Here is a 27,602-nt window from a genome sequence, read left to right on the forward strand (position 1 = left end):
AGTATACTATATACTGTCCTAGCCGGGCCCTGGTCAAAAGTAGTATACTATATACTGTACTAGTTGTCCCTGGTTAAAAGTAGTATACTATATACTGTACTAGTTGGGCCCTGGTCTATTGTAGTATACTTTATACTGTACTAGCCGGGCTTGGTCAAAAGTAGTATACTATATACTGCACTAGTTGGGCCCTGGTCAAAAGTAGTATACTATATACTGTACTAGCTGGTCCCTGGTCTAAAGTAGTATTCTATATACTGTACTAGCCGGGCCCTGGTCTAAAGTAGTATTCTATATACTGTACTAGCCGGGCCCTGGTCTAAAGTAGTATACTATATACTGTACTAGTTGGGCCCTGGTTTAAAGTAATATACTTTATACTGTACTAGTCGGGCCCTTGTCAAAAGTAGTATACTATATACTGTACTAGTTGGGCCCTGGTCTAAAGTAGTATACCATATACTGTACTAGTTGGGCCCTGGTCAAAATAGTACCCTATATACTGTACTAGCCGGGCCCTGGTCTAAAGTAGTATTCTATATACTGTACTAGCCGGGCCCTGGTCTAAAGTAGTATACTATATACTGTACTAGTTGGGCCCTGGTTTAAAGTAGTACCCTATATACTGTTCTAGCCGGGCCCTGGTCTAAAGTAGTATTCTATATACTGTACTAGCCGGGCCCTGGTCTAAAGTAGTATACTATATACTGTACTAGTTGGGCCCTGGTCTAAAGTAGTATTCTATATACTGTACTAGCCGGGCCCTGGTCTAAAGTAGTATACTATATACTGTACTAGTTGGGCCCTGGTTTAAAGTAATATACTTTATACTGTACTAGTCGGGCCCTGGTCTAAAGTAGTATATTATATGCTGTACTAGTTGGGCCCTGGTCAAAATAGTACCCTATATACTGTACTAGCCAGGCCCTGGTCTAAAGTAGTATATTATATACTGTACTAGCCGGGCCCTGGTCTAAAGTAGTATATTATATGCTGTACTAGCCGGGCCCTGGTCTAAAATAGTGTACTATATACTGTACTAGTTGGGCCCTGGTTTAAAGTAGTATACTCTATACTGCACTAGCCGGGCCCTGGTCAAAAGTAGTATACTATATACTGTACTAGCCGGGCCCTGGTCAAAAGTAGTATACTATATTCTGTACTAGTTGGGCCCTGGTCAAAAGTAGTATGCTATATTCTGTAATAGCTGGGCCCTGGTCAAAGTAGTATACTATATACTGTACTAGTTGGGCCCTGGTCAAAAGTAGTATGCTATATTCTGTACTAGCTGGGCCCTGGTCAAAGTAGTATACTATATACTGCACTAGTTGGGCCTTGGTCAAAATAAGTATACTATATACTGCACTAGCTTGGCCCTTGTCAAAAGTAGTATACTATATACTGTACTAGCCGGGCCTTGGTCAAAGTAGTATACTATATACTGTACTAGCCGGGCCCTGGTCTAAAGTAGTATACTATATACTGCTCTAGCTGGGCCCTGGTCAAAAGTAGTATACTATAATGAATAGGGGCCATTTCAGACACAATCTGTCTGTAAATTTGAAGAGCTTTTACATGGTTTCAAGACAGCCTAGTGACCAATACAAAGGGGCGTGTCACCCCTGGCCTTAGTTATCTTTGTTTTCTTGATTATTTTGGTTTGGCCAAGGACTGACATGGGTGTTTTTTGTGTTTGGCTTGTCTAGGGGTTTTTGTAGATTCATGGGGTTGTGTTCAGTTTAGGTGTCTAGGTAAGTCTATGGTTGCCTAGATTGGTCCTCAATCAGAGGCAGGTGTTTTTCGTTGTCTCTGATTGGGAGCCATATTTAGGCAGCCATATTCTTTGGGTATTTTGTGGGTGATTGCTTCCTGTCTTTGTGTTTTATGCACCAGTTAGGACTGTTACGGTTTTCACGTTTATTGTTTTGTAGTTTGTTCATGTTTGAGTTTTCTTATTAAAGAACCATGAACTATAACCACGCTGCGTTTTGGTCCGCCTCTCGTTCCCAGGAAGAAAGCCGAGACAGGGCGGCAGTGTACTCTAGTGGTTAGAGTGTAGAGGCGGCAGTGTACTCTAGTGGTTATAGCATTTGACTAGTAACCGAAAGGTTGCAAGATCGTATCCCCGAGCTGACAAGGTACAAATCTGTCATTCTGCCCCTGAACAAGGCAGTTAAACCACTGTTCCTAGGCCGTCATTGAAAACCAGACTTTGTTCTTAACTGACTTGCCTAGTTAAATAAAACAATAACTCACAGCAGGAAATTAATCACATAATCATTTCCCTAACATGCTGCATAAATTCTCCTAACCTCCTCCGAAAATGTTAATTTTGGTCGTATCTTTAACAAGGTGATGTGTTTTTAGGGAATCTCATATGCAAGAATGCATACAGGGTTCTCTGAGACATGATTAGACAGAGAGTGATTTCAGTCATGTACTGCACACATCAAAACCAAGGACAGTGGAATGTTTAGGGTTTGTTTTGTGTTTTAGGAAATAGTAGTGTAGAATGTGTAGTGTATTAACACCCCCAACTCTATCTGGGGTCCATAAATAGTTGGATATCAGACAGTTACTTTCCTAATGTAATGATAATAATAAGCTATTTCACAACTCTAAGACAGGGTTATTTTAAAGTGGATGTATTTATTAACCAATAAATATAATTCCAGGATACAAAAACCTGCTCTTCAAACAGAACAGATGAATTAAACATGTCCAATGAGGATAAACAAATCCAACATCCCTGATTTGGGGGACTGAAAATGATGCAGACAATTACATTGATACAAGAAACAATCTGCAATATTAAAGCTGTTCTAAAATGATGTCATAATAAATACTAAACCTCCACTTCCCTTCACGCAGTAATACACCTTTTATCAAATCATTAAACATCTATTATCTATTATCTGTCTGTCTATTCAATTCAATTCAAGGGGCTTTATTGGCATGGGAAACATGTGTTAACATTGCCAAAGCAAGTGAGGTAGATAATATACAAAAGTGAAATAAACAATAAAAATTAACAGTAAACATTACACATACAGAAGTTTCAAAACAATAAAGACATTACAAATGTCATATTATACATATGTGTACAGTGTACAGTGTTGTAACAATGTACAAATGGTTAAAGTACACAAGGGAAAATAAATAAGCATAAATATGTAAATATCTATCTGTCTATCTATCTATCTATCTATCTATCTATCTATCTATCTATCTATCTATCTATCTGTCTATCTATCTATCTGTCTATCAATCTATCTATCTATCTGTCTATCTGTCTATCTATCTATCTATCTATCTATCTATCTATCTATCTATGTCTGTCCATCTATTCATAACTTCCTTTATCTTTCTTTCTTCCTCAATCCATTTAATATCTTATTTTTTATTTCCTCCACCTATCCATCCTTTATTATTAATATTATAATTTAACCCTTATTTTACCAGGTAAGTTGACTGAGAACATTACACATACCCAAAGTCAATCAAACACAAAGCATATGAATAATTGGTTCAATCTTGCTTCATTATGTAAAGTCACCGGTCGGTCCTGTTTTATGAATTAGCTTCATTACTCAATGAGTATCTCCTGCTCTGAAATGGGAAAATGCAGGCTTCTTTCTCTGCTCTTCGTCTTCTCGGTTTACAGCACATTGTGCTTCATCCTCCTCAGGAAATTCTGTAGTTTGAGCCTCAGGCCACAATGCCTTGATGGAGAACTAGAGGACAGGAGAGAAGGGGAAAAAAACAGAGGAGAGAGAGAGAGAGAGAGAGAGAGAGAGAGAGAGAGACCAAAAGATACAGAACAAAATGTTAGGAAGATCAGAGAACAGAGGAAGGTTTCTCCAGGTTTCTAAATCAGTCTATCAATCCATCCACCTTTGCCTGGGGTACTCACCATGTGTACTGTGTAGTGGTCCGTGTCTGTCTGTTAGCTCCCTTCTACTCTTCCTCCTCTTCCTGTTGTCTGTCTAGTATCTGGTCCCAGATCTCAGTGTTAACCCACAGCGACCCCGGCAGGGTGAGGCTGGGCTCGGTGCAGGTGATCCAACGGCACAGGGGGCAGCAGACTGTCAGTAGGCCGCTTTGGAGCCTGGACATCGCCTGCAAGCACAGCCCACAGAATGTGTGCTTACAGTGGAGCATCCGAGGGATCTTCTCCCTGCGAGAGTAGGGCTGGAGGCAGATACAGCACTCCATGTCCTCGCTCATCAGACCCATAGCTGGCTGGCTGGGGTGTGGATGGATGGATGGATGGATGGACAGCTGGAATTCTGGACGGAGTGTCAGTGTCTTGGCAGGAAGACGTGGGGTTTAAACGCTGGTCTGAGGTCAGGTTTCCCCTTGTGGTTTGTTAATGTCCTGGTTTGGGCTTGATGAGGATGAGCTGATCCTTGATCTGTGCTTATGGGCATAGGTCAGGAACCTGCAAAAGACATTAAGATGTTAAATTAAATTAGACTCAGTGACTTCATCACTGGCACTATGTAAACATATCTAATGTGATACCGTATCTTAAATCAACAGGCTGTCAGGTTTTTCTGATTAGACATGAAGAAAAATATATCTTGAAAAATATCACACACATTTATAACTTCCAAAGTTATCAGATATAGACAAACCTTTTCACTTTTATCATTATCAATGAGAGACAATATTTTACTTACAGTTTCTGGAAGATTTTCAGCCCAGTGACCAACTATCCTACGACAAAACTTTGTGTTTGAGAGAGAAGAGTGTGTGTGCTCCTATTTAAAGCTTTGGGGGAGGAGACAAAATTGTGTTTTTTCCCCAGAAAGGGCGGTCTCTCACCTCCTCTACTCTCAGGTGAGGCAGGAAAGTTCCATGGAACGAGTTAAACACTTCTAGGTCACTTCTATAGCATAGTAGGACACTTCAGGAGAATTGCCAGGGTTGCGTATTGACATTTTCAGGGCAGGTGTTTATGTCTACAAAGGGCACGTACACTGAGTGTACAAAACATTAAGAACACCTGCTCTTTCCTTGACATAGAATGAGTGTACAAATGGTGTTCCTAATGTTTGGTACACTCAGTGTAAATCCAGATTATGACGGATCAATATTTGAAGGGGAATTTCCACTAGAGAGGGGGAAGCACTTATACAACCCTTTCTGTGGACTTGTAGATCCTCTCTGTGGACTTGTAGAACCCTCTATGTGGACTTGTAGAACCCTCTATGTGGACTTGTAGATCCTCTCTTTGGACTTGTAGATCCCTCTCTGTGGATGTGTAGATCCTATCTGTGGACTTGTAGATCCTATCTGTGGACTTGTAGATCCTCTCTGTGGACTTGTAGATCCTCTCTGTGGACTTGTAGACCCCTCTCTCTGAACTTGTAGACCCCTCTCTGTGGACTTGTAGACCCCTCTCTGTGGACTTGTAGACCCCTCTCTGTAGACTTGTAGACCTCTCTCTGTGGACTTGTAGATCCTCTCTGTGGACTTGTAGACCTCTCTCTGTGGACTTGTAGATCCCTCTCTGTGGACTTGTAGACCTCTCTCTGTGGACTTGTAGATCCTTTCTGTGGACTTGTAGACCTCTCTCTGTGGACTTGTAGATCCTCTCTGTGGACTTGTAAACCCCTCTCTGTAGACTTGTAGACCTTTCTCTGTGGACTTGTAGATCCCTCTCTGTAGACTTGTAGACCTCTCTCTGTGGACTTGTAGATCCTCTCTGTGGACTTGTAGAACACACTCTGTGGACTTGTGGATCCCTCTCTGTGGACTTGTAGAACCCTCTCTGTGGACTTGTGGATCCCTCTCTGTGGACTTGTGGATCCATCTCTGTGTACTTGTAGAACCCTCTCTGTGGACTTGCAGAACCCTCTCTGTGGACTTGTAGAACCCTCTCTGTGTACTTGTAGAACCCTCTCTGTGTACTTGTAGAACCCACTCTGTGGACTTGTAGATCCCTCTCTGTGGACTTGTAGAACCCTCTCTGTGGACTTGTAGAACCCTCTCTGTGTACTTGTAAACCCCTCTCTGTGTACTTGTAGAACCCTCTCTGTGGACTTGTAGAACCCTCTCTGTGTACTTGTAGAACCCTCTCTGTGTACTTGTAAACCCCTCTCTGTGTACATGCCTGGTTATTGTAGTGTTAATGTACAGAATCAGTTCAATGGAAGCCAAACCTCTTCTAGATAAGAGACACAGTTCAATGGAAGAAGTTTGTTGAACTTCTCCTATGACCCTTTAATGACTCACTTATCTTACAGCACATTGTTTACCTGTATATTGTGAATGAGGTTTATTATAGTGTATATGGATCACAGGACTCCATGGAAATGTCAGGTGTTAACCAGTTAGAGCTCTAGGGGCGCTATTTCATTTTTGGATAAAAAACGTTCCCGTTTTAAGCGCGATATTTTGTCACGAAAAGATGCTCGACTATGCATATTCTTGACAGTTTTTGAAAGAAAACACTCTGAAGTTTCAGAATCTGCAAAGATTTTGTCTGTAAGTGCCCCAGAACTCATTCTACAGGCGAAACCAAGATGATGCATCACCCAGGAATTAGCAGAATTTCTGAAGCTCTGTTTTCCATTCTCTCCTTATATGGCTGTGATTGCGCAACGAATGAGCCTACACTTTCTGTCGTTCGCCCAAGGTCTTAGCAGCATTGTGACGTATTTGTAGGCATATCATTGGAAGATTGGCCATAAGAGACTACATTTTCCAGAGGTCCACCCGGTGTCCTTTGTCTAAATTTGTGCGTAATCTTCAGGTGCGGTCATTTTCTCCTGGGATTCAGGAGAGAAAGCATGTATCCAAGAACGATGTATCAATGAAGAGATATATGAAAAACACCTTGAGGCTTGATTCTAAAAAACGTTTGCCATGTTTTCAGTCGATATTATGGAGTTAATTTGGAAAAAAGTTTGCGTTTTGAGGACTGAATTTATGGATTTTTTTTGGTAGCCAAATGTGATGTATAAAACGGAGCTATTTCTAATACACAAGGAATCTTTTTGGAAAAACTGAGCATCTGCTATCTAACTGAGAGTATCCTCATTGAAAACATCAGAAGTTCTTCAAAGGTAAATGATTTTATTTGAAGGCTTTTATGTTTTTGTTAATGTTGCGTGCTGGATGCTAACGCTAATGCTAACGCTAAATGCTAACGCGAAATGCTAACTCTAGCTAGCTACTTTTGCACAAATGATTGTTTTTCTATGGTTGAGAAGCATATTTTGAAAATCTGAGATGACAGTGTTGTTTACAAAAGGCTAAGCTTGAGAGATGGCATATTTATTTCATTTCATTTGCGATTTTCATAAATAGTTAACGTTGTGTTATGCTAATGAGCTTGCTGATAGATTTACACAATCCTGGATACAGGGGTTTTTTCATAGCTAAACGTGACGCAGAAAACGGAGCGATTTGTCCTAAACAAATAATCTTTCAGGAAAAACTGAACATTTGCTATCTGAGAGTCTCCTCATTGAAAACATCTGAAGTTCTTCAAAGGTAAATGATTTTTTTGAATGCTTTTCTGTTTTTTTGTGTAAATGTTGCCAGCTGAATGCTAATGCTAAATGCTACGTTAGCCATCAATACTGTTACACAAATGATTGTTTTGCAATGGTTGAGAAGCATATTTTGAAAATCTGAGATGACAGTGTTGTTAACAAAAGGCTAAGCTTGAGAGCTAGCATATTTATTTCATTTGATTTGCGATTTTCATGAATAGTTAACGTTGCGTTATGGTAATGAGCTTGAGTCTGTATTCACGAACCCGGATCCGGGATGGGGAGATCAGAAAGGTTAATGAGTGAGTGGGCTATCCAGTTGTTTTTACCATAAACATCTGATGAATTGATGGATGAATGAAACACCAAGAGTTTCAGGCTGCTGTGTTGTTTTAGTTTTAAAGTCACGTGTTTCTAATAAAATCAAGTCACAAATTCAGTGGAAACCTTGTAAACAACCCCCCTAACCAGTCAATTAGAAAACAGTCTCCCTGTTGAAACCGGAGTGTTTTTGAATTGACAATTTATGACGGCTCTACTTTTTGTTCAACTGGAAATTCCAGGTGAAACAAGATTGTCTATTCACCATGTCAGCTAAGTGCCACGAACGCACAACAGACACACACAAACAAACACTAAGTATAAAGAACCACCAAACATTTGCTCTTTAAAATCACCTGCGAAGCAGGTTAATATATTCCATGAACGAAACATACAATTTCACGTCACATAATTAAGCAGGAAATGTGGGTGTATCTCACAAATGAATTCCTATCATTAAAGGCCCAGAACAAGAGACTGAAAGAGCTTTGTCAAAGTCTTCTGCTAGTTTCTAATGGTTATTTTTCTGCTTTCTGACGTCATGAGTAAGCTGCACACTAAAACAACGTGAGCTAAATGACAGTAAATGATGAGTAATTCTGTTAGCCAGGGACGGTAACCAGCTCTACCGTCAGCCCTGTTTGTCCCAAATGGAACACTATTCCCTACATAATGCACTACTTTAAAGGCAAAGGCTCTGGTCAAAAGCAGTGCACTATCTATGGAATAGGATAGCAATTGGGACACACCCAGGGACAACAGAGCTGCCTATTTCTCTGTCAGACACCTCAAGGCTATTAATTATCAAGAAAAGTTAAGAAAAACAAACCAAATAGGAGCCATAAAATATACATATTAAACACAAATATTATATATAGGGTCTATATAGACTGTTGTCTCCTCATTAGGGTCTATATAGACTGTTGTCTCCTCACTAGGGTCTATATAGACTGTTGTCTCCTCATTAGGGTCTATATAGACTGTTGTCTCCTCATTATGGCCTATATAGACTGTTGTCTCCTCATTAGGGTCTATATAGACTGTTGTCTCCTCATTAGGGTCTATATAGACTGTTGCCTCCTCACTAGGGTCTATATAGACTGTTGTCTCCTCACTAGGGTCTATATAGACTGTTGTCTCCTCATTAGGGTCTATATAGACTGTTGTCTCCTCACTAGGGTCTATATAGACTGTTGTCTCCTCATTAGTGTCTATATAGACTGTTGTCTCCTCATTAGGGTCTATATAGGCTGTTGTCTCCTCATTAGGGTCTATATAGACTGTTGTCTCCTCATTAGGGTCTATATAGACTGTTGTCTCCTCATTAGGGTCTATATAGACTGTTGTCTCCTCATTAGGGTCTATATAGACTGTTGTCTCCTCATTAGGGTCTATATAGACTGTTGTCTCCTCATTAGGGTCTATATAGACTGTTGTCTCCTCATTAGGGTCTATATAGACTGTTGTCTCCTCACTAGGGTCTATATAGGCTGTTGTCTCCTCATTAGGGTCTATATAGACTGTTGTCTCCTCATTAGGGTCTATATAGGCTGTTGTCTCCTCATTAGGGTCTATATAGACTGTTGTCTCCTCATTAGGGTCTATATAGGCTGTTGTCTCCTCATTAGGGTCTATATAGGCTGTTGTCTCCTCATTAGGGTCTATATAGACTGTTGTCTCCTCACTAGGGTCTATATAGACTGTTGTCTCCTCATTAGGGTCTATATAGACTGTTGTCTCCTCATTAGGGTCTATATAGACTGTTGTCTCCTCACTAGGGTCTATATAGGCTGTTGTCTCCTCATTAGGGTCCATATAGACTGTTGTCTCCTCATTAGGGTCTATATAGACTGTTGTCTCCTCATTAGGGTCTATATAGACTGTTGTCTCCTCATTAGGGTCTATATAGGCTGTTGTCTCCTCATTAGGGTCTATATAGACTGTTGTCTCCTCATTAGGGTCTATATAGGCTGTTGTCTCCTCATTAAGGTCTATATAGACTGTTGTCTCCTCATTAGGGCCTATATAGACTGTTGTCTCCTCACTAGGGTCTATATAGACTGTTGTCTCCTCATTAAGGTCTATATAGACTGTTGTCTCCTCATTAGGGCCTGTATAGACTGTTGTCTCCTCATTAGGGTCTATATAGACTGTTGTCTCCTCACTAGGGTCTATATAGACTGTTGTCTCCTCATTAGGGTCTATATAGGCTGTTGTCTCCTCATTAGGGTCTATATAGACTGTTGTCTCCTCATTAGGGTCTATATAGACTGTTGTCTCCTCATTAGGGTCTATATAGACTGTTGTCTCCTCATTAGGGTCTATATAGACTGTTGTCTCCTCATTATGTTCTATATAGACTGTTGTCTCCTCATTAGGGTCTATATAGACTGTTGTTTCCTCATTATGTTCTATATAGACTGTTGTTTCCTCATTAGGGTCTATATAGACTGTTGTCTCCTCATTATGTTCTATATAGACTGTTGTTTCCTCATTAGGGTCTATATAGACTGTTGTCTCCTCATTAGGGTCTATATAGACTGTTGTCTCCTCATGAGGGTCTATATAGACTGTTGTCTCCTCATTATGTTCTATATAGACTGTTGTCTCCTCATTAAGGTCTATATACTGTTGTCTCCTCATGAGGGTCTATATAGACTGTTGTCTCCTCATGAGGGTCTATATAGACTGTTGTCTCCTCATGAGGGTCTATACAGACTGTTGTCTCCTCATTAGGGTCTATATAGACTGTTGTCTCCTCATTAGGGTCTATATAGACTGTTGTCTCCTCATTAGGGTCAATATAGACTGTTGTCTCCTCATTAGGGTCTATACAGACTGTTGTCTCCTCATTAGGGTCTATATAGACTGTTGTCTCCTCATTAGGGTCTATATAGACTGTTGTCTCCTCATTAGGGTCAATATAGACTGTTGTCTCCTCACTAGGCTCTATATAGAGTGATGTCTCCTCACTAGGGTCTATATAGACTGTTGTCTCCTCATTAGGGCCTATATAGACTGTTGTCTCCTCACTAGGGTCTATATAGACTGTTGTCTCCTCATTAAGGTCTATATAGACTGTTGTATCCTCATTAGGGCCTATATAGACTGTTGTCTCCTCACTATAGGGTCTATATAGACTGTTGTCTCCTCATTATGGTCTCTATATACTGTTGTCTCCTCATTATGGTCTATATAGACTGTTGTCTCCTCACTAGGGTCTATATAGACTGTTGTCTCCTCACTAGGGTCTATATAGACTGTTGTCTCCTCATTAAGGTCTATATAGACTGTTGTCTCCTCATTAGGGCCTATATAGACTGTTGTCTCCTCATTAAGGTCTATATAGACTGTTTTCTCCTCATTATGGTCTATATAGACTGCTGTCTCCTCATTAAGGTCTGTATAGACTGTTGCGTTGTTGCTATACTAGTCAGCTAAGTCTTTTGGATATCTAAACAAATTGGTCTCTACATCCCTGCCTCAGCACAGTTAGGAAGACTCACTGAACTGATTGGCTCATGGGTTGACTGACTGGCAACGAACACAACCCAAGACGTGTCAATTCATATCGCCGTCTGTCTGAAATGTCATCCCTGTACAGTATGCTGCACTAGCCGGGCCCTGGTCTAAAGTAGTATACTATATACTGTAGTAGTCGGGCCCTGGTTTAAAGTAGTATACTATATACTGCACTAGCCGGGCCCTGGTCTAAAGTAGTATATTATATGCAGCACTAGCCGGGCCCTGGTCTAAAGTAGTATACTATATACTGTAGTAGTCGGGCCCTGGTCTAAAGTAGTATACCATATACTGTACTAGCCGGGCCCTGGTTTAAAGTAGTATACTATATACTGTACTAGTTGGGCCCTGGTCTAAAGTAGTATACCATATACTGTACTAGCCGGGCCCTGGTCTAAAGTAGTATACTATATACTGTACTAGTTGGGCCCTGGTCTAAAGTAATATATTATATACTGTACTAGTTGGGCCCTGGTCAAAGTAGTACACTATATACTGTACTAGCCGGGCCCTGGTCTAAAGTAGTATACCATATACTGTACTAGCCGGGCCCTGGTCTAAAGTAGTATACTATATACTGTACTAGTTGGGCCCTGGTCTAAAGTAATATATTATATACTGTACTAGTTGGGCCCTGGTCAAAGTAGTACACTATATACTGTACTAGCCGGGCCCTGGTCTAAAGTAATATATTATATACTGTACTAGTTGGGCCCTGGTCAAAGTAGTACACTATATACTGTACTAGCCGGGCCCTGGTCTAAAGTAGTATATTATATACTGTACTAGCCGGGCCCTGGTCTAAAGTAGTATATTATATACTGTACTAGCCGGGCCCTGGTCTAAAGTAGTATACTATATACTGTACTAGTTGGGCCCTGGTCTAAAGTAGTATACCATATACTGTACTAGCCGGGCCCTGGTCTAAAGTAGTATACTATATACTGTACTAGTTGGGCCCTGGTCTAAAGTAGTATATTATATGCTGTACTAGTTGGGCCCTGGTCAAAGTAGTACACTATATACTGCACTAGCCGGGCCCTGGTCTAAAGTAGTATACTATATACTGTAGTAGTTGGTCCCTGGTTTAAAGTAGTATACTATATACTGTACTAGTTGGGCCCTGGTTTAAAGTAGTATACTATATACTGTACTAGTTGGGCCCTGGTCAAAGTAGTACACTATATACTGTACTAGCCGGGCCCTGGTCTAAAGTAGTATATTATATACTGTACTAGTTGGGCCCTGGTCAAAGTAGTATATTATATACTGTACTAGCCGGGCCCTGGTCTAAAGTAGTATATTATATACTGTACTAGACGGGCCCTGGTCTAAAGTAGTATATTATGTGCTGTACTAGCCGGGCCCTGGTCTAAAGTAGTATACTATATACTGTACTAGTTGGGCCCTGGTTTAAAGTAGTTTACTATATAGTGCACTAGCCGGGCCCTGGTCAAAAGTAGTATACTATATACTGTCCTAGCCGGGCCCTGGTCAAAAGTAGTATACTATATACTGTACTAGTTGGGCCCTGGTTAAAAGTAGTATACTATATACTGTACTAGTTGGGCCCTGGTCTATTGTAGTATACTTTATACTGTACTAGCCGGGCTTGGTCAAAAGTAGTATACTATATACTGTACTAGTTGGGCCCTGGTCAAAGTAGTATACTATATACTGTACTAGCCGGGCCCTGGTCTAAAGTAGTATTCTATATACTGTACTAGTTGGGCCCTGGTCTAAAGTAGTATACTATATACTGTAGTAGTCGGGCCCTTGTCAAAAGTAGTATACTATATACTGTACTAGTTGGGCCCTGGTCTAAAGTAGTATATTATATGCTGTACTAGTTGGGCCCTGGTCAAAATAGTACCCTATATACTGTACTAGCCAGGCCCTGGTCTAAAGTAGTATATTATATACTGTACTAGCCGGGCCCTGGTCTAAAGTAGTATATTATATGCTGTACTAGCCGGGCCCTGGTCTAAAATAGTGTACTATATACTGTACTAGTTGGGCCCTGGTTTAAAGTAGTATACTCTATACTGCACTAGCCGGGTCCTGGTCAAAAGTAGTATACTATATACTGTACTAGCCGGGCCCTGGTCAAAAGTAGTATACTATATTCTGTACTAGTTGGGCCCTGGTCAAAAGTAGTATGCTATATTCTGTACTAGCTGGGCCCTGGTCAAAGTAGTATACTATATACTGTACTAGTTGGGCCCTGGTCAAAAGTAGTATGCTATATTCTGTACTAGCTGGGCCCTGGTCAAAGTAGTATACTATATACTGTACTAGTTGGGCCCTGGTCAAAAGTAGTATACTATATACTGTACTAGCCGGGCCTTGGTCAAAGTAGTATACTATATACTGCACTAGTTGGGCCTTGGTCAAAATAAGTATACTATATACTGCACTAGCTTGGCCCTTGTCAAAAGTAGTATACTATATACTGCTCTAGCTGGGCCCTGGTCAAAAGTAGTATACTATATACTGTACTAGTTGGGCCCTGGTTTAAAGTAGTATACTATATACTGTACTAGTTGGGCCCTGGTCTAAAGTAGTATACTATATACTGCACTAGCCGGGCCCTGGTCTAAAGTAGTATACTATATACTGTACTAGTTGGGCCCTGGTCTAAAGTAGTATACTATATACTGTACTAGTTGGGCCCTGGTCTAAAGTAGTATTCTATATACTGTACTAGTTGGGCCCTGGTCAAAGTAGTACACTATATACTGTACTAGCCGGGCCTTGGTCAAAGTAGTATACTATATACTGTACTAGCCGGGCCCTGGTCTAAAGTAGTATACTATATACTGTACTAGTTGGGCCCTGGTCAAAAGTAGTATACTATAATGAATAGGGGCCATTTCAGACACAATCTGTCTGTAAATTTGAAGAGCTTTTACATGGTTTCAAGACAGCCTAGTGACCAATACAAAGGGGCGTGTCACCCCTGGCCTTAGTTATCTTTGTTTTCTTGATTATTTTGGTTTGGCCAAGGACTGACATGGGTGATTTTTGTGTTTGGCTTGTCTAGGGGTTTTTGTAGATTCATGGGGTTGTGTTCAGTTTAGGTGTCTAGGTAAGTCTATGGTTGCCTAGATTGGTTCTCAATCCGAGCAGGTGTTTTTCGTTGTCTCTGATTGGGAGCCATATTTAGGCAGCCATATTCTTTGGGTATTTTTGTGGGTGATTGCTTCCTGTCTTTGTGTTTTATGCACCAGTTAGGACTGTTACGGTTTTCACGTTTATTGTTTTGTAGTTTGTTCATGTTTGAGTTTTCTTATTAAAGAACCATGAACTATAACCACGCTGCGTTTTGGTCCGCCTCTCGTTCCCAGGAAGAAAGCCGAGACAGGGCGGCAGTGTACTCTAGTGGTTAGAGTGTAGAGGCGGCAGTGTACTCTAGTGGTTAGAGCATTTGACTAGTAACCGAAAGTTTGCAAGATCGTATCCCCGAGCTGACAAGGTACAAATCTGTCATTCTGCCCCTGAACAAGGCAGTTAAACCACTGTTCCTAGGCCGTCATTGAAAACCAGACTTTGTTCTTAACTGACTTGCCTAGTTAAATAAAACAATAACTCACAGCAGGAAATTAATCACATAATCATTTCCCTAACATGCTGCATAAATTCTCCTAACCTCCTCCGAAAATGTTAATTTTGGTCGTATCTTTAACAAGGTGATGTGTTTTTAGGGAATCTCATATGCAAGAATGCATACAGGGTTCTCTGAGACATGATTAGACAGAGAGTGATTTCAGTCATGTACTGCACACATCAAAACCAAGGACAGTGGAATGTTTAGGGTTTGTTTTGTGTTTTAGGAAATAGTAGTGTAGAATGTGTAGTGTATTAACACCCCCAACTCTATCTGGGGTCCATAAATAGTTGGATATCAGACAGTTACTTTCCTAATGTAATGATAATAATAAGCTATTTCACAACTCTAAGACAGGGTTATTTTAAAGTGGATGTATTTATTAACCAATAAATATAATTCCAGGATACAAAAACCTGCTCTTCAAACAGAACAGATGAATTAAACATGTCCAATGAGGATAAACAAATCCAACATCCCTGATTTGGGGGACTGAAAATGATGCAGACAATTACATTGATACAAGAAACAATCTGCAATATTAAAGCTGTTCTAAAATGATGTCATAATAAATACTAAACCTCCACTTCCCTTCACGCAGTAATACACCTTTTATCAAATCATTAAACATCTATTATCTATTATCTGTCTGTCTATTCAATTCAATTCAAGGGGCTTTATTGGCATGGGAAACATGTGTTAACATTGCCAAAGCAAGTGAGGTAGATAATATACAAAAGTGAAATAAACAATAAAAATTAACAGTAAACATTACACATACAGAAGTTTCAAAACAATAAAGACCTTACAAATGTCATATTATACATATGTGTACAGTGTACAGTGTTGTAACAATGTACAAATGGTTAAAGTACACAAGGGAAAATAAATAAGCATAAATATGTAAATATCTATCTATCTATCTGTCTATCTATCTATCTATCTATCTATCTATCTATCTATCTATCTATCTATCTATCTGTCTATCTATCTATCTGTCTATCAATCTATCTATCTATCTGTCTATCTGTCTATCTATCTATCTATCTATCTATCTATCTATCTATCTATCTATCTATCTATCTATCTGTCTATCTGTCTATCAGTCTATCTATCTATCTATCTATCTGTCTATCTATCTATCTATCTATCTATCTATCTATCTATCTATCTATCTATCTATCTATCTATCTATCTATCTATCTATCTATCTATCTATGTCTGTCCATCTATTCATAACTTCCTTTATCTTTCTTTCTTCCTCAATCCATTTAATATCTTATTTTTTATTTCCTCCACCTATCCATCCTTTATTATTAATATTATAATTTAACCCTTATTTTACCAGGTAAGTTGACTGAGAACATTACACATACCCAAAGTCAATCAAACACAAAGCATATGAATAATTGGTTCAATCTTGCTTCATTATGTAAAGTCACCGGTCGGTCCTGTTTTATGAATTAGCTTCATTACTCAATGAGTATCTCCTGCTCTGAAATGGGAAAATGCAGGCTTCTTTCTCTGCTCTTCGTCTTCTCGGTTTACAGCACATTGTGCTTCATCCTCCTCAGGAAATTCTGTAGTTTGAGCCTCAGGCCACAATGCCTTGATGGAGAACTAGAGGACAGGAGAGAAGGGGAAAAAAACAGAGGAGAGAGAGAGAGAGAGAGAGAGAGAGAGAGAGAGAGAGAGACCAAAAGATACAGAACAAAATGTTAGGAAGATCAGAGAACAGAGGAAGGTTTCTCCAGGTTTCTAAATCAGTCTATCAATCCATCCACCTTTGCCTGGGGTACTCACCATGTGTACTGTGTAGTGGTCCGTGTCTGTCTGTTAGCTCCCTTCTACTCTTCCTCCTCTTCCTGTTGTCTGTCTAGTATCTGGTCCCAGATCTCAGTGTTAACCCACAGCGACCCCGGCAGGGTGAGGCTGGGCTCGGTGCAGGTGATCCAACGGCACACTGGGCAGCAGACTGTCAGTAGGCCGCTTTGGAGCCTGGACATCGCCTGCAAGCACAGCCCACAGAATGTGTGCTTACAGTGGAGCATCCGAGGGATCTTCTCCCTGCGAGAGTAGGGCTGGAGGCAGATACAGCACTCCATGTCCTCGCTCATCAGACCCATAGCTGGCTGGCTGGGGTGTGGATGGATGGATGGATGGATGGACAGCTGGAATTCTGGACGGAGTGTCAGTGTCTTGGCAGGAAGACGTGGGGTTTAAACGCTGGTCTGAGGTCAGGTTTCCCCTTGTGGTTTGTTAATGTCCTGGTTTGGGCTTGATGAGGATGAGCTGATCCTTGATCTGTGCTTATGGGCATAGGTCAGGAACCTGCAAAAGACATTAAGATGTTAAATTAAATTAGACTCAGTGACTTCATCACTGGCACTATGTAAACATATCTAATGTGATACCGTGTCTTAAATCAACAGGCTGTCAGGTTTTTCTGATTAGACATGAAGAAAAAAATATCTTGAAAAATATCACACACATTTATAACTTCCAAAGTTATCAGATATAGACAAACCTTTTCACTTTTATCATTATCAATGAGAGACAATATTTTACTTACAGTTTCCGGAAGATTTTCAGCCCAGCGACCAACTATCCTACGACAAAACTTTGTGTGTGAGAGAAAAGAGTGTGTGTGCTCCTATTTAAAGCTTTGGGGGAGGAGACAAAATTGTGTTTTTTCCCCAGAAAGGGCGGTCTCTCACCTCCTCTACTCTCAGGTGAGGCAGGAAAGTTCCATGGAACGAGTTAAACACTTCTAGGTCACTTCTATAGCATAGTAGGACACTTCAGGAGAATTGCCAGGGTTGCGTATTGACATTTTCAGGGCAGGTGTTTATGTCTACAAAGGGCACGTACACTGAGTGTACAAAACATTAAGAACACCTGCTCTTTCCTTGACATAGAATGAGTGTACAAATGGTGTTCCTAATGTTTGGTACACTCAGTGTAAGTCCAGATTATGACGGATCAATATTTGAAGGGGAATTTCCACTAGAGAGGGGGAAGCACTTATACAACCCTTTCTGTGGACTTGTAGATCCTCTCTGTGGACTTGTAGAACCCTCTATGTGGACTTGTAGAACCCTCTATGTGGACTTGTAGATCCTCTCTGTGGACTTGTAGATCCCTCTCTGTGGATGTGTAGATCCTATCTGTGGACTTGTAGATCCTATCTGTGGACTTGTAGATCCTCTCTGTGGACTTGTAGATCCTCTCTGTGGACTTGTAGACCCCTCTCTCTGAACTTGTAGACCCCTCTCTGTGGACTTGTAGACCCCTCTCTGTGGACTTGTAGACCCCTCTCTGTAGACTTGTAGACCTCTCTCTGTGGACTTGTAGATCCTCTCTGTGGACTTGTAGACCTCTCTCTGTGGACTTGTAGATCCCTCTCTGTGGACTTGTAGACCTCTCTCTGTGGACTTGTAGATCCTTTCTGTGGACTTGTAGACCTCTCTCTGTGGACTTGTAGATCCTCTCTGTGGACTTGTAAACCCCTCTCTGTAGACTTGTAGACCTTTCTCTGTGGACTTGTAGATCCCTCTCTGTAGACTTGTAGACCTCTCTCTGTGGACTTGTAGATCCTCTCTGTGGACTTGTAGAACACACTCTGTGGACTTGTGGATCCCTCTCTGTGGACTTGTAGAACCCTCTCTGTGGACTTGTGGATCCCTCTCTGTGGACTTGTGGATCCCTCTCTGTGTACTTGTAGAACCCTCTCTGTGGACTTGCAGAACCCTCTCTGTGGACTTGTAGAACCCTCTCTGTGTACTTGTAGAACCCTCTCTGTGTACTTGTAGAACCCACTCTGTGGACTTGTAGATCCCTCTCTGTGGACTTGTAGAACCCTCTCTGTGGACTTGTAGAACCCTCTCTGTGTACTTGTAAACCCCTCTCTGTGTACTTGTAGAACCCTCTCTGTGGACTTGTAGAACCCTCTCTGTGTACTTGTAGAACCCTCTCTGTGTACTTGTAAACCCCTCTCTGTGTACATGCCTGGTTATTGTAGTGTTAATGTACAGAATCAGTTCAATGGAAGCCAAACCTCTTCTAGATAAGAGACACAGTTCAATGGAAGAAGTTTGTTGAACTTCTCCTATGACCCTTTAATGACTCACTTATCTTACAGCACATTGTTTACCTGTATATTGTGAATGAGGTTTATTATAGTGTATATGGATCACAGGACTCCATGGAAATGTCAGGTGTTAATGAGTGAGTGGGCTATCCAGTTGTTTTTACCATAAACATCTGATGAATTGATGGATGAATGAAACACCAAGAGTTTCAGGCTGCTGTGTTGTTTTAGTTTTAAAGTCACGTGTTTCTAATAAAATCAAGTCACAAATTCAGTGGAAACCTTGTAAACAACCCCCCTAACCAGTCAATTAGAAAACAGTCTCCCTGTTGAAACCGGAGTGTTTTTGAATTGACAATTTATGACGGCTCTACTTTTTGTTCAACTGGAAATTCCAGGTGAAACAAGATTGTCTATTCACCATGTCAGCTAAGTGCCACGAACGCACAACAGACACACACAAACAAACACTAAGTATAAAGAACCACCAAACATTTGCTCTTTAAAATCACCTGCGAAGCAGGTTAATATATTCCATGAACGAAACATACAATTTCACGTCACATAATTAAGCAGGAAATGTGGGTGTATCTCACAAATGAATTCCTATCATTAAAGGCCCAGAACAAGAGACTGAAAGAGCTTTGTCAAAGTCTTCTGCTAGTTTCTAATGGTTATTTTTCTGCTTTCTGAAGTCATGATTAACATGCACACTAAAACAACGTGAGCTAAATGACAGTAAATGATGAGTAATTCTGTTAGCCAGGGACGGTAACCAGCTCTACCGTCAGCCCTGTTTGTCCCAAATGGAACACTATTCCCTACATAGTGCACTACTTTAAAGGCAAAGGCTCTGGTCAAAAGCAGTGCACTATCTATGGAATAGGATAGCAATTGGGACACACCCAGGGACAACAGAGCTGCCTATTTCTCTGTCAGACACCTCAAGGCTATTAATTATCAAGAAAAGTTAAGAAAAACAAACCAAATAGGAGCCATAAAATATACATATTAAACACAAATATTATATATAGGGTCTATATAGACTGTTGTCTCCTCATTAGGGTCTATATAGACTGTTGTCTCCTCATTAGGGTCTATATAGACTGTTGTCTCCTCACTAGGGTCTATATAGGCTGTTGTCTCCTCATTAGGGTCTATATAGGCTGTTGTCTCCTCATTAGGGTCTATATAGGCTGTTGTCTCCTCATTAGGGTCTATATAGACTGTTGTCTCCTCACTAGGGTCTATATAGACTGTTGTCTCCTCATTAGGGTCTATATAGACTGTTGTCTCCTCATTAGGGTCTATATAGACTGTTGTCTCCTCATTAGGGTCTATATAGACTGTTGTCTCCTCATTAGGGTCTATATAGACTGTTGTCTCCTCATTAGGGTCTATATAGACTGTTGCCTCCTCACTAGGGTCTATATAGACTGTTGTCTCCTCACTAGGGTCTATATAGACTGTTGTCTCCTCATTAGGGTCTATATAGACTGTTGTCTCCTCACTAGGGTCTATATAGACTGTTGTCTCCTCACTAGGGTCTATATAGACTGTTGTCTCCTCATTAGGGTCTATATAGACTGTTGTCTCCTCATTAAGGTCTATATAGACTGTTGTCTCCTCATTAGGGTCTATATAGACTGTTGTCTCCTCATTAGGGTCTATATAGACTGTTGTCTCCTCACTAGGGTCTATATAGACTGTTGTCTCCTCATTAGGGTCTATATAGACTGTTGTCTCCTCATTAGGGTCTATATAGGCTGTTGTCTCCTCACTAGGGTCTATATAGACTGTTGTCTCCTCATTAGGGTCTATATAGACTGTTGTCTCCTCATTAAGGTCTATATAGACTGTTGTCTCCTCATTAGGGTCTATATAGACTGTTGTCTCCTCATTAGGGTCTATATAGACTGTTGTCTCCTCACTAGGGTCTATATAGACTGTTGTCTCCTCATTAGGGTCTATATAGACTGTTGTCTCCTCATTAGGGCCTGTATAGACTGTTGTCTCCTCATTATGGCCTATATAGACTGTTGTCTCCTCATTAGGGCCTATATAGACTGTTGTCTCCTCATTAGGGCCTGTATAGACTGTTGTCTCCTCATTAGGGCCTGTATAGACTGTTGTCTCCTCATTACGGTCTATATAGTTGTGATGGGGGGGGGAGAGACTATGACGTGGTGAGGAGGGGAAGAGGCTGTGATGATGTGAGGTGGGGAAGAGGCTGTGACGATGTGAGGAGGGGAAGAGGCTGTGACGTGGTGATGGGGGAAGAGGCTGTGACGTGGTGAGGGGGGGAAGAGGCTGTGATGTGGTGAGGGGGGGAAGAGGCTGTGACGTGGTGAGGAGGGGGGGGGGAAGATGCTGTGATGTGGTGGGGGGAGGAGGCTGTGACGTGGTGAGGAGGGGAAGAGGCTGTGACGTGGTGAGGGGGGAAGAGGCTGTGACGTGGTGAGGAGGGAAAGGGGCTGTGACGTGGTGAGGAGGGGAAGAGGCTGTGACGTGGTGAGTAGGGGAAGAGGCTGTGACGTGGTGAGGAGGGGAAGAGGCTGTGACGTGGTGAGGAGGGGAAGAGGCTGTGACGTGGTGAGTAGGGGAAGAGGCTGTGACGTGGTGAGGAGGGGGGGAAGATGCTGTGATGTGGTGGGGGGGGGGGCTGTGACGTGGTGAGGAGGGGAAGGGAGGCTGTGACGTGGTTAGGGTGGGGGCTGTGACGTGGTGAGGAGGGGAAGAGAGGCTGTGACGTGGTGAGGAGAGGGGGGGGAGGCTGTGACGTGGTGAGGGGAGGGGAGGAAGAGGCTGTGACATGGTGAGGGGGGGAAGAGGCTGTGATGTGGTGAGGGGGGTAAGAGGCTGTCAAGTGGTGAGGTAAGGGAAGAGGCTGTGACGTGGTGAGGAGGGGGGGAGAGGCTGTGACGTGGTGAGGGGGGTAAGAGGCTGTGACGTGGTGAGGAGTGGAAGAGCTTGTGACGTGGTGAGGTAAGGAAGAGGCTGTGACGTTGTGAGGAGGGGGAGAGGCTGTGACGTGGTGAGGAGGGGGGGAAGATGCTGTGATGTGGTGAGGGGGGGAAGAGGCTGTGATGTGGTGAGGGGGGGAAGAGGCTGTGACGTGGTGAGGAGGGGGGGAAGATGCTGTGATGTGGTGGGGGGAGGAGGCTGTGACGTGGTGAGGAGGGGAAGAGGCTGTGACGTGGTGAAGGAGGAAGAGGCTGTGACGTGGTGAGGAGGGGAAGGGGCTGTGACGTGGTGAGGAGGGGAAGAGGCTGTGACGTGGTGAGGAGGGGAAGGGGCTGTGACGTGGTGAGGAGGGGAAGAGGCTGTGACGTGGTGAGGAGGGGAAGAGGCTGTGACGTGGTGAGGAGGGGAAGGGGCTGTGACGTGGTGAGGAGGGGAAGAGGCTGTGACGTGGTGAGGGGGGGAAGAGGCTGTGATGTGGTGAGGGGGGGAAGAGGCTGTGACGTGGTGAGGGGGGGAAGAGGCTGTGACGTGGTGAGGAGGGGAAGAGGCTGTGACGTGGTGAGGAGGGGAAGGGGCTGTGACGTGGTGAGGAGGGGAAGAGGCTGTGACGTGGTGAGGGGGGGAAGAGGCTGTGATGTGGTGAGGGGGGGAAGAGGCTGTGACGTGGTGAGGAGGGGGGAGGAAGATGCTGTGATGTGGTGGGGGGAGGAGGCTGTGACGTGGTGAGGAGGGGAAGAGGCTGTGACTTGGTGAGGGGGGAAGAGGCTGTGACGTGGTGAGGAGGGGAAGGGGCTGTGACGTGGTGAGGAGGGGAAGAGGCTGTGACGTGGTGAGGAGGGGAAGAGGCTGTGATGTGGTGAGTAGGGGAAGAGGCTGTGACGTGGTGAGGAGGGGGGGAAGATGCTGTGATGTGGTGGGGGGGGGCTGTGACGTGGTGAGGAGGGGAAGGGAGGCTGTGACGTGGTGAGGGGGGGCTGTGACGTGGTGAGGAGGGGAAGAGAGGCTGTGACGTGGTGAGGAGAGGGGGGGAGAGGCTGTGACGTGGTGAGGAGGGGAAGAGAGGCTGTGACGTGGTGAGGAGAGGGGGGGAGAGGCTGTGACGTGGTGAGGGGAGGGGAGGAAGAGGCTGTGACATGGACTGGAAAACTGGACTGGAAAACTGGAAATTCCAGGTGAAACACACTTGTCTATTCACCATGTCAGCTAAGTGCCACGCACGCACAACAGACAAACACAAACAAACACTAAGTATAAAGAACCATCAAACATTTGTTCTTTAAAATTGCCTGCGAAGCAGGTTAATATATTCCATGAACTAAACATACAATTTCACGTCACATAATTAAGCAGGAAATCTGGGTGTATTTCACAAATGAATTCCTATCATTAAAGGGCCAGAACAAGAGACTGAAAGAGCTTTGTCAAAGTCTTCTGCTAGTTTCTAATGGTTATTTTTCTGCTTTCTGAAGTCATGAGTAAGCTGCACACTAAAACAACGTGAGCTAAATGAGAGTAAATGATGAGTAATTCTGTTAGCCAGGGACAGTAACCAGCTCTACCGTCAGCCCTGTTTGTCCCAAATGGAACCCTATATATGGATCATCCTTGAGATAAAGGTCCCACAGTTGACAGTGCATGTCAGAGCAAAAACCAAGCCATGAAGTGGAAGGAATTGTCTGTAGAGCTCTGAGACAGGATTGTGTCGAGGCACAGATCTGGGTAAGGTTACCAAGACATATCTGCCTTATAAAGGTCCCCAAAAACACAGTGAACTCCATCATTCTTAAATGGAAGAAGTCTGGAACCACCAAGACTCTTCATAGAGCTGGCCGCCAGGCCAAACTGAGCAGTAGGGGGGGAAGCACCTTGGTCAAGGAGGTGACCAAGAACACAATGGTCACTCTGACAGAGCTCCAGAGTTCCTCTGTGGATATGGGAGAACCTTCCTGAAGGACAATCTGCTGCAGCAATCCACCAAATCAGGACTTTATGGTAGAGTGGCCAGACGGAAGCCACTCCTCAGTAAAAAAACACATGACAGCCCTCTTGGAGTTTGCCAAAAGGCATCTAACGGACTCTCAGACCATGAGAAACAAGATGATCTGGTCTGATGAAACCAAGATAGAACACTTTGGCTTGAATACCAAGCGTCACGTCTGGAGGAAACCTGGCACCATCCCAACGGTGAGAAATGGTGGTGGCAGCATCATGCTGTTGGGATGTTTTTCAGCAGCAGGGACTGGGAGACAAGTCAGGATCAAGGGAAAGATGAACAGAGCAAAGTACAGAGAGATCGTTGATGAAAACCTGGTCCAGAGCGATCAGGACCTCAGACTGGGGTAAATGTTCACCTTCTAACAGGACAAGGACCCTAAGCACACAGCCAAGACAACACAGGAGTGACTTTGGGACAAGTCTCTGAATGTCCTTAAGTGGCCCAACCAGAGCCTGGAATGAACACGATCGAACATCTCTGGAGAGAAAAAAGCTGTGCAGCAACATTCCTTATCAACCTGACAGAACTTGAGAGGATCTGCAGAGAAGAATGGGAGAAACTCCCCAAACATAGGTATGCCAACCTTGATGGCTGAGCATATTATATTTATTCAATTTTAGAACAAGGCTGTAATGTAACAAAATGTGGAAAAAGTCAGTGGGTCTGAAAACTTTCTGAATGCACTGTGATGTCTAATCATTAGGGCCTCTATAGACTGTTGTCTTCTCATTAGGGCCTCTATAGACTGTTGTCTCCTCATTAGGGCCTCTATAGACTGTTGTCTCCTCATTAAATCAAAATCAAATCAAATCAAATTTATTTACATAGCCCTTCGTACATCAGCTGATATCTCAAAGTGCTGTACAGAAACCCAGCCTAAAACCCCAAACAGCCAGCAATGCAGGTGTAGAAGCACGGTGGCTAGGAAAAACTCCCTAGAAAGGCCAAAACCTAGGAAGAAACCTAGAAAGGAACCAGGCTATGTGGGGTGGCCAGTCCTCTTCTGGCTGTGCCGGGTGGAGATTATAACAGAACATGGCCAAGATGTTCAAATGTTCATAAATGACCAGCATGGTCCAATAATAATAAGGCAGAACAGTTGAAACTGGAGCAGCAGCACGGCCAGGTGGACTGGGGACAGCAAGGAGTCATCATGTCAGGTAGTCCTGAGGCATGGTCCTAGGGCTCAGGTCCTCCGAGAGAGAGAAAGAAAGAGAGAATTAGAGAGAACACACTTAAATTCACACAGGACACCGAATAGGACAGGAGAAGTACTGCAGATATAACAAACTGACCCTAGCCCCCCGACACATAAACTACTGCAGCATAAATACTGGAGGCTGAGACAGGAGGGGTCAGGAGACACTGTGGCCCCATCCGAGGACACCCCCGGACAGGGCCAAACAGGAAGGATATAACCCCACCCACTTTGCCAAAGCACAGCCCCCACACCACTAGAGGGATATCTTCAACCACCAACTTAGGGCCTCTATAGACTGATGTCTCCTCAATAGGGCCTCTATAGACTGATGTCTCATCATTAGGGGCTCTATAGACTGATATCTCCTCATTAGGGCCTCTATAGTCTGATGTCTCCTCATTAGGGCCTGTATAGACTGTTGTCTCCTCATTAGGGCCTGTATAGACTGTTGTCTCCTCATTAGGGCCTATATAGACTGTTGTCTCCTCATTATGGCCTACATCGACTGTTGTCTCCTCATTAGGGTCTATATAGACTGTTGTCTCCTCATTAGGGCCTATACTGACTGTTGTCTCCTCATCTGAACCAATCGTCCACCGCAGGAGCCTCGGTCTGATTCTGATACCACGGTGCCAGAACCGGCATGTACCCCAATACACACTGAAAGGGGGAGAGGTTAGTGGAGGAGTGGCGGAGCAAGTCCTGCGCCATCTCTGCCCGGGGCAAGAACACTGCCCACTCCCCCGGCCGGTCCTGGCAATAGGACCGCAGAAACCTGCCCACATCCTGGTTCACTCACTCTCTGCCCATTACTGACGGGGAGAAAACCTGAGGTGAGGCTGATCGAGACCCTCAAACGTTCCATGAACACCCTCCAGACTCTCGAAGTGAACTGCGGACCTCGTTCAGACACTATATCCTCAGGAACCTCGTAGTGCTGGAAGACGTAAATAGGGCCTCCGCAGTTTGTAGGGCCGTAGGGAGACCGGGCAGAGGGAGGAGACGACAGGACTTAGAGAAACGATCCCTCTTTATGTCCAAAAAACTCAGTTTAAATTGACGCGTTATGTTCAGTAATGCATTGTCTCAAATAACATCCAGTGAATTTGCAGAGAGCCAAATCAAATTACAGAAATACTCATCATAAACATTGATGAAAGATACAAGTGTTATACATACGATTAAAGATAAACTTCTTGTTAATCCAGCCACTGTGTCCGATTTCAAAAAGGCTTTACGGCGAAAGCAAACCATACTATTATCTGAGGATAGCACCCCATCAAACAAACACAGACAATCATATTTCATCCCGCCAGGCGTGACACAAAACTCAGAAATAAAGATATAATTCATGCCTTACCTTTGAAGATCTTCTTTTGTTGGCACTCCAATATGTCCCATAAACATCACAAATAGTCATTTTGTTCGATAAATTCCATGGTTATACACTCAACCCTCATTCTGAACAGCCCTAGTTCTTCATTACACAAAGGAAAAACATCAACCAATTTCAAAAGACTGTTGACATCCAGTGGAAGCGATAGGAACTGCAAGCAAGAGCCTTAGAAATCTAGATCCACATAGAAAACCCATTGAATAGAGAGTGACCTCAAAAAAAGATTTTCCTGGATGGTTTGTCCTCGGGGTTTCTTCTGCCAAATAAGTTCTGTTATACTCACAGACATCATTCAAACAGTTTTAGAAACTTCAGACTGTTTTCTATCCTAATCTACAAATCATATGCATATCCTAGCCTCTGGGCCTGAGTAGCAGGTAGTTAACTTTGGGCAAGCATTTCATCCGGACGTGAAAATACCGCCCCCTAGCCTAGAGAGGTTTAACTCTCTGTTCCCCCATGTTTGTTTGTATGTAAGTCGGTCCGTTATTGTGGGGTCGCATTATTGTGTTTTATTTATCTATTTTGAGTCAATTACGTTTATTACTCATATCTGATGTCCTGCACCTGACTCCTCTACACCAGCTACACATAGGATTGATTACATATACTACATACTGCACTAGCTGGTCTCTGGTCTAAAGTAGTATACTATATAAGGAATAGGGGCCATTTCAGACACAATCTGTCTGTCTATTTGAAGAGCTTCTTCATGGTTTCAAGACAGGCTAGTGACCAATTCAATAACTCACATCATGTAATGAAACGTACACAACCAAAACAGACATATGAGATCCACCAAACACAGAAGGACTTCCTAAAAACACCACTTCGGTACAGCTATGACCAGAAGTGACCCTAAGCCTTTTCCTAACCTTTAACCTCATTCTCCTTACCTGCAACGTTAATTCCCCTAACATGCTGCATAAATTCTCCTAACCTGCAACGAAGAATTCAATTCTGGTTATTGCTTTATCAAAGTGATGTGTTTTTAGGGAAT

General features: G+C 42.9%; 3 long non-coding RNA genes across 3 annotated transcripts in view; 1 reads left to right on the forward strand and 2 right to left on the reverse strand.

Moving 5' to 3' along the window:
- Positions 1-3,224: 3,224 nt before the first annotated feature.
- Positions 3,225-4,740, reverse strand: LOC149976509 (uncharacterized). Its single transcript, XR_016488149.1, has 3 exons — positions 4,683-4,740; positions 3,914-4,441; positions 3,225-3,734 (listed from the first exon to the last, which is right to left on the reverse strand). It is a non-coding gene; the product is annotated as an uncharacterized LOC149976509 (long non-coding RNA).
- Positions 4,741-6,332: 1,592 nt separating this feature from the next.
- LOC149976510 (uncharacterized) overlaps positions 6,333-27,602 on the forward strand; it is a 989,396-nt gene continuing 968,126 nt past the window's right edge. The window contains exons 1-2 of the long non-coding RNA XR_016488113.1: positions 6,333-7,073; positions 7,442-7,503. This is a non-coding gene — a long non-coding RNA (uncharacterized LOC149976510). The remainder of the gene's footprint in view (positions 7,074-7,441; positions 7,504-27,602) is intronic.
- On the reverse strand, positions 15,325-17,585 carry LOC149976511 (uncharacterized). Its single transcript, XR_016488150.1, has 3 exons — positions 17,528-17,585; positions 16,759-17,286; positions 15,325-16,575 (listed from the first exon to the last, which is right to left on the reverse strand). It is a non-coding gene; the product is annotated as an uncharacterized LOC149976511 (long non-coding RNA).

This window comes from Oncorhynchus mykiss, chromosome 17 (assembly GCF_057628025.1).
Source record: "Oncorhynchus mykiss isolate SJ-2025 chromosome 17, ASM5762802v1, whole genome shotgun sequence".
Classification (NCBI taxonomy): domain Eukaryota; kingdom Metazoa; phylum Chordata; class Actinopteri; order Salmoniformes; family Salmonidae; genus Oncorhynchus; species Oncorhynchus mykiss.